This window comes from Pseudomyrmex gracilis, unplaced genomic scaffold (assembly GCF_002006095.1).
Source record: "Pseudomyrmex gracilis isolate BER0280 unplaced genomic scaffold, ASM200609v1 scaffold_269, whole genome shotgun sequence".
Lineage (NCBI taxonomy): Eukaryota > Metazoa > Arthropoda > Insecta > Hymenoptera > Formicidae > Pseudomyrmex > Pseudomyrmex gracilis.
Genome location: NW_018020853.1, coordinates 113,713 through 119,778, shown reverse-complemented (window position 1 = coordinate 119,778; position 6,066 = coordinate 113,713).

Below are 6,066 nucleotides of genomic sequence, written 5' to 3'. Positions count from 1 at the left end.
TTTTTCATATTTTCTGTAATAAACAACTTTTTCGAGAAAAAAATTTTTGTCCGGATTTAAGTGGCGGACCCTGTATATATATATATATATGTACACGCATAGTTTCCGCACAAACATCCTGCGAATGGCTCGTATCGGCCTTATTTGATTCCTGTTTAAAATAGAAATTCTGGGTTCAGCCATTTGATCCAATAGACCTTAGTTTTCGAGTTTTTAATTTTGGAAAATAGACCGCTATCTGGGCGTACTGGAAAAGCCGTTCCGTTAACAGCGTTTGCAAGTGGTTTGAATGGCTCAGTTGGTTAGACGCTCGCATTGTAGCTCGAGGCATGCGGGTTCGAGTTCCGTCATCGGTAAAATTTTGTTTTATATTTTTTTGTCGTTATATGTTATTAAAGTATGTTATTGAATGTTATTTAAATTGTAATATAGCTTTTGAATTTCATATAATTGTATTTAAAATTCGATACACATTCGAATATAATATTTGAAAAATATAATATCTTTGAGAATTTCCAGTAAAGGTATGTTTACAGTCTCGCTTAGGTGGTATCAAAATTCGTCTGTTTAGAAACTACCGTTTCTGCTAGCAAGAGGGGGGAGAAATTCTATAGAAGATAGTAGCAAAAAGTCTTATTGTTCGTTGTCGGTACAGATTCAGCTTGTATCTGCTCGTACAAACAGTTACATTGTACCAATATCTTAAAAGAAAAATCGAACATTTGCGAAAATGTCGGAAAAAAATACACCGGGTACAAATGCATTGATTGTTCATGTCAATCCTGAACTCAAGAACTTTGCATGTATTGGGATACAAATTAGTTTGGTCCGTTTTTTTGTGTTCAAAAATGCATTTATTTCAAAACAAAATGAATGAACAGATTAATTAAAGTATTGTCCATCGCTGGCTACTATTTTTTCCCATCTCTCAGGCAATTTTTGAATTTCATCTTGAAAAAATGACTTATCTTTGGAGGCGATCAAAGTTTAGAGCCAATTTTCGATTTCTGCGAAAGAAGTGAACCGGTAACTTGTCAAATCGTGCTACATCCTTCGGAACAACCAGTAATCAGAAGAAGCAATGTCCGGAGAATACGGCGGGTGCGGTAAAACATCTCATTTGAGCGTTTCCAAATATTTTTTTACGACTTTTGCGACATGAGGCCGAGCGTTGTCATGAAGAAGAATAACTTTATCATGTCTTTGCTCGTATTCCGGCCTTTTTTCTCGCAATACACGGCTCAAACAAATCAATTGTAGCCGATACAGATCGCCTGTAATGGAATCGCCAGGTTTCAGCAGCTCATAATAAACAACACCCTTTTGGTCCCACCAGATACAGAACATGATCTTCAAACCATGAATGTTCGGCTTTGGTGTTGATGTTGAGGTCGATGGCAACGATTGACCGAGCTTAGCGTAGTATTTTTTCTTCTTGGGGTTGTCGTAGAATATCCTTCTTATCTCCAGTCACAATCCGATGCAAAAAATCTTTTTTTTTTTGTTGCTTTTGAATCAGCAAGTCGCAAGTAAAAAATTGCCTTTCAATGTCTCTCGGTTTCAGTTCATAAAACACCCAATTTTCTTGTTTTTGAATCATTCCCATGGCTTTCAATCGTACAGAAAGGGCTTGTTGAGTTACTCCCAATGATTCTGCAAGCTCCTCTTGCGTTTGACTGTGATCTTCTTCGAGTAATGGTTCCAAGTGTTTGTCTTCGAATTTTTTTGGCTGTCCAAAGCGAGGCTTGTCTTCAACGCTGAAATCTTCATCCTTGAAACATCGACACCATTCCCTACATGATTTATCAGTTGGAGCAGTGTCACCATAAACTTTGACAAGCATTCGATGGGCTTCAGCTGCACTTTTCTTCCAATTAAAGCAGAAAATTAAAACCTCCCACAAATGCTGCTTCGTTAACACAAAATTCGACATTTCAAACACAGTAAAAATCAAGGTTTTTGTATAAAACTCAAAGTGATATAAACTAAATATTATTAGCAGATGTCTAATTTCTCTAAAACCGCCAAAATCAGTTGTCACTATGAACCATTCAACAGCCGGAGCCATCTTTTGGAAACGGATCGAACTAATTTGTACTCCCAATATGTCATCATACAATAAACAGAATATTACTTCTTCATACGGTATGAAAGTTTTGAGAATCTTCGTTCTCTAAATATCTGTAAAGAAAAGCCAAGCAAAATCGTCAGGAATAAAACGAAACTTCTTGGAAAAAAAAGTTGAAGTCATTATAGAACTGCTAAAAGATTTCGACTTTTATGAAGATTATGTGAGATGTTATTACCGAACAAAGTCACTTCAGACGACAAAATTGCAGAGGTGGAAACGCGTGACACATCATCGTCGAAAATATCAGAAATTTCGAGCAAACCTTCGTTAATATCTTCTATAAAATTTCGTCCCTTTTTTCCTGGCGAAATAACGGTCATCTCTAAACAGACAAGTTTTGATATCTGATCTAAGCGAGATTGTAACTATACCTTCACTGAAAATTCTCAAAGAAATTATATTTTTCAAATACTATATTTGAATGTGTATCGAATTTTACATGCAATTATATGAAATGCAAAAATATATTACATTTTAAATAACATTCAAGAATACACTTTAATAACATATAACAACAACAAAAATAAAAAAAACTTACCAATGACGGAATTTGAACCCGCATGTCCTGAATTACAATGCGAGCGCCTAACCAAGCCATTCAAACCTGCAAATGCTGTTAACGAAACAGCTTTTTCAGGTAGACCCAGATAACGGTCTATTTTCCAAAATTCAAAACTCGAAAACTAAGGCTTATTAGAAAAAATAGCCGAGAGAACACAGAATTTCTTTTTTGATCTATAGAACCACCAAAAAAATTGGCATCAAATTTCAAGAATACCAATTCTGATCCTGTCTTTGTCAGTATATTTGTATTAAACCAGACTAAAGTACTAAAATAGAAAGTTGTGAGAAACTTAGTCACAAGAATCTTTATTTTATAAAATATAAAGTCAGAAAAATTAAATTTGATCGCAATATATTTTTAAAATATTAAAGAAATAAAAGTTATTTATGTTCTACTCTATATAATATTATCTATGTAATATTACCTCGTCACGTTCACTGCCAGCTTCTAGAAGACTTTGCTGAATAGCAAACTGTAACAAATCATCTTCTTCTTCGATACTGAATTGTGTCCTCACTTCCGCACCTATTAAAAAACAATATAAGTTAAACAAAATAATCGCAAAGACATTTTTTTTGGTTATGAATCACACATATAGCTAGAGTTACTAAACATTCGATTGTCACGGACAGTCCAATTTTGACAGTTCAAGATGTTTAAGTAAAGTTATAAGGTGCACTTCCGAAAACCTGAAATACCCGATTTTTCTATTGATTAGTATACCACTGTATTTTGGTGCGCTAATTACGAATATGATAATGAAAATTACCGACAAGGTCATTTTCATAGTCAAAACTCAAACTAAAAAATTATCACGTTTTTTAATATTATTTTGCTATTTATGTAACAAAAAAATATTTCAAATAAAAGTTGTAACTTCTCAAAAAATACATCATTTATGTTATATGCATTTTTTGCATAGAAATATTAATTTTCGAAAAAAATAAGATAAATATAAATATAGAAAAGACCTCCCAGTAAAGTTGCACATTAGGTACTTCCTCTTTGATCTTTATGAAACTTGGTGTTATGTAATTTTATTCGGTAAAAACGAATGTAAAAGAATTTTTTGTCGGTCAAACACAATCAATCTTGAAAAAACATGTAAAAAATTCGCTAAAACCAAATGCAAAAACTTTTTTGTTGATCGGACACAATCGTTCCGCCATCTTGAAAAAACATGTAAAAAAGCGTTTTTCGCGATTATCTGAGAAAAAAGTGGAAAGGGAGAAATAAAGCCCGTGCAGGAGAGCAAAGCTTCCTTGGCTACACACTTACATCACAAACATAAAAACCAAAATTTTTTAACATAAAAAACAAAACTTTCTTATGTTTGTATTGTACGTGTGTAGGCAAGCTTTGCCTCTTCCTCTCCATTTTTTTCTCGGATAATCGTGAAAAACGCTTTTTTACATGTTTTTTCAAGATGGCGGAGTGATTGTGTCCGATCAACAAAAAATTTTTTGCATTTGGTTTTAGCAAATAAAATTACATAAAGATACCAAGTTTCATAAAAATCGAAGAGGAAGTAGCTAATGTAAACCTTTACTGGAAGGTTTTTCCTATATTCTTATTATCTCATATCTTTCAAAAACTAGTGGTTCTATGCAAAAAATGGATATAACATAAAAGATATATTTTTTCAAAAGTTATAACTTTTATTTAAAATATTGTTTGTTACATGAATAGTTAAAAAAATAATGTTAAAAAACGTGATAATTGTTTAGGTAATTTTTGAGTTTTGATAAAAATGACCTTGTCGGTAATTTTCATTATCATATTCGTAATCAACGCACCAAAATGCAGTGGTATATCAATCAACAGAAAAATCGGATGTTTCAGGTTTTCAGAAGTTTATCCAAGTTATAAAAGTTAAAAGAGAAATTATTAATTTATAAAAGCAAAAAAATATATAAATAAAAAATGTATAAACGTATAAACGTAATTTATAAGTCATAAGCTTTCTCAGCATTGAAATTAATTTTTCATGAAGTGTCCTAGATTATCTTTTCTAAAATATCATAATTTTAGAAGGTATAGAACGTATAAAACGTATAGAACTCTAGGCCCATCTTTCAAGAAAGAGGAAAATTCATTACTAAGTAAGCTCAAAGACACGTGTGCTGTAATATTATATTACGCGTCTTACAACGTCTCAAACTGTTCAATGTATATACGCTAGTATTTGTGTATAGTCCGATCTTAAATTTAAGATTGTCGAGTTCATTTTGAAATGTTCTGTAGCCGATAAAATAGCTTATAAAATGGCCCAACATCTTAAAATGAACTTAAGACGATCTTAAATATAAGATTCGATGTCTAATTTTATATTTAAGACTGTTTTAAAATAATCTTAAGAGATGCTGACATGAACTGTTCTAGTAGCTGCATTTTACACATTGACACTATCTTAAAATCATCTAAAATCATTTAGATAGCCTTAAATATAAAATCGGAATATGAATATTAGCTATAAATAATATTAGCTATAAATAATATTTAATAACTGTTCAAACTACAAAGCAGGTAACAAAGAGACTTAAAAGTTTGTGAATAAAAATTCAATAGTTTTACCTAATTTGACGTATCCGTTGGGCGCTTCAAAACAAACATCATCGACTAAGCAAGTTATACGATTGCTTTCTTGCAAATGATCTACATGCGATACTTGTTGATCCAAGCCAAATATATTTCCAAAAGTTATTCTCGCATTAAGAATGTGGAACAATGGAATTTCTATTTAAAAAATTGTACAATTATAGACAATAATTTTTAATAGTATATAAAAGAAGCTCACAAGAATCGGATATGAATATAAATCGTTAACTTCTTTCTTTGTATTAATAAAATGTATTATTGTGTAACGGTTCTATTTTTCGTGAAGAAATATTTCCGTTTTTTAAGTGAGTTTAATTGCTGCGGAGTAGCTCGTCGGATTCCAGGAACAGGTCAGAAAATGAGTGGACTCGGTAGTTTCAAGTAACAAAATTGAATAAGGTTTATTCAAGTAAAAAAATAGAATTAAACAAATAATATATACAAACAATTAACTAAAAGAAAATAGCTGAATAAACGGAAGAATCTACGATACGGTGCTTCTCGGAATCATACGTGAGACAGTCACGTGTTCGGTCGGTTCGTTCGGTCCTCCGGAAAGGAATATATACAAAAATAACGAAATGCAATTTAACTGATACCATAGATCGAAGACTTAACTGTGCGGTGCTTCTCGGAACGGTAGGCGAGGAAGTCACGGTTTTATTCGGTCGGCCCGACGGAGAATCGGAAGATTCCCCCGGAGCGCAGCGGATGCCAGTCTATCTGGTGGAGAATGCTAGATTCCCCCGGAGCGGAGCGGATGCCGGTTTAC